Below are 2,066 nucleotides of genomic sequence, written 5' to 3'. Positions count from 1 at the left end.
TGGTTTTTTGGGGGTTTTTTTAAATAAAAAACTTGTCAAAAACATGTCTTTTGTGTTTTTTTCCAAATAAAGGATTTTATCAAAAGTCTGGACTTTTTAATAACTATTTTATTTAACCCTTTAGTGAATGGGTAGGGGTACAAGTACCCCTTACTCATTCTCAAGGGAGGGGTGTGGCATCTGGGTGCCCCCTTAATTAAAGGTGCAAATAAGCCCCCTTGCCCGCAGACCCCCACAACCACAGGGTCAGGGTTGTGGGAACGAGGCCCTTGTCCCCATTGGCACGGGGACACCCTCCCAGTGTCGAGGGCATGTGGCCTGGTGTGGGTGGGAGGGAGGTGGAGTGCTCGCTCGTCGCCCCCCTTTCCGGCCCTGCCAGGCCTAAGCTCTGATCAAGGGTCTGGTATGGAATTTTGGGGGGATCCCATGTTTTTTTCCCCATTTTTGGAGTGGGGTTCCTCCTTAAAATTCCTACCAGACCTTAAGGGCCTGGTATGACTTCTAGGAGGAACCCTACAGTTTTTTTTTTTAAAATTGGTCCCTCCTAGCATTTATACCAGACCTAAAGGGTCTGGTATTGTTTAGGGAGGGGAACTGCACACTATAAAAGAAAAAAAAAGTATTTTTTTTTTTTTAGAAACGTCTGTTTTGCTGCAGCAGGTTCTATACATCCTACAGATCCGCCACATCACAAGTGGAGATCCATTCAGCCACGCTATTTAGTGTGGATGGGGGAACTAAGCAATGTCTTGCATTCAGTGTGCAGGACTAAATTAGAGAAATCTAGCCTTGTATGACTAATCAGCTTTAGTCAAAGAGGTGAAAGAAGTTTTTTGTTTACTTTATGAGGCTTGTGCATCACATAGTAACTCACATATTAGCTGGATACTTGATACTTGTTCAGACTGTAATATAAGAGCCTTTAATTGTACTTACATTTTTCTTTTCTTTGTTAACTGATTACATACGCAATTGGTGGCTGGGGTGGTGGAAAGCTTTTAATTTACACCAAAGCCCTGAGATATTGCAAAAAAGATCAGTTGATCCTGAAAATTAAAGTTAGAGCCGTGCACTGTGGCTCTTCTCTGACAACTTCCAGCACTGGTCCCTTTTAGGGATGAACTCAGCTCAGTCCAAACCTGAGCTCACAAGGAAGTGCCATGGGCACCTCCACCCATTTCCTGCCCCCAGGGCTACATGTAAGCAAATAGGTGGGATGCTTCTGCTGATGTAATTTACCTTTATATGGCAACATAGCCAAATATAGGCATGTGGCCATATAAGATCAATTACATCACTGTAGTACATAAGGGGCTTCCTTCCATGTTCATTAGGGGCTCCTTGCAGGTTCAGAGGAGCTCAGGTTCGGATCAGGTTCAGTACAAACCAGAGCTCATCCCTAGTCCCTAGTAGTGTACTGTCAATGTTGATAGTTCTCCTGTTATTTGTCCTTGATTTAGGCATACTTTTTGGGAAAATCAGTTACACTATTGTCCCAGTCGACACTGACAGGCAACACAGGAAGAGAACGCTGGTAGGGCCTCATCAAAATTATGTTATCTGGCCCCATAAATGATAGGCACACCCATAGAGGTTGGTGAATAAACACACACTTCTAGAAGTCTCATCTATGATACTTGTTCAATTTAGACTTTCCGTTTATCACCTCTAATCAAAAGCTTGCTTTGATTCTGAAATACCTTTATTTGTAAGAAAGCATCCACAGTAATTCAAATAATAAGTAGCAAACAATTAAAACTTCAGTGTTTCCTGCCTGACAAATTTCAGCAGGTAAATAGGTAATTAGCGGTGGAGTTAAATTGCCCTCTCAGGAGCGAAGAAATAAACAGGTTGAGCCTGTGGAAGAAAGCTCTATCACCAAATCTTCAGGGATCCCATTGTATCCGCTGTGTTTGCCTTGTTTTCAAGCAATGCTTATTAAAGAAAGTAAAGCATTTGCTGGATTAATATCTGGAGATTTCAGGATTGTCAGAGGACTTGTTATACTCATAACAGGAAGGATGGTGCACAATTTAATGGTATGCTGCATCACAGAGGAATTACTA

The sequence above is a fragment of the Nanorana parkeri genome, unplaced genomic scaffold (assembly GCF_000935625.1).
Source record: "Nanorana parkeri isolate BGI_ZX_2015 unplaced genomic scaffold, ASM93562v1 scaffold1230, whole genome shotgun sequence".
Classification (NCBI taxonomy): domain Eukaryota; kingdom Metazoa; phylum Chordata; class Amphibia; order Anura; family Dicroglossidae; genus Nanorana; species Nanorana parkeri.
This window is presented reverse-complemented; position numbering follows the sequence as displayed.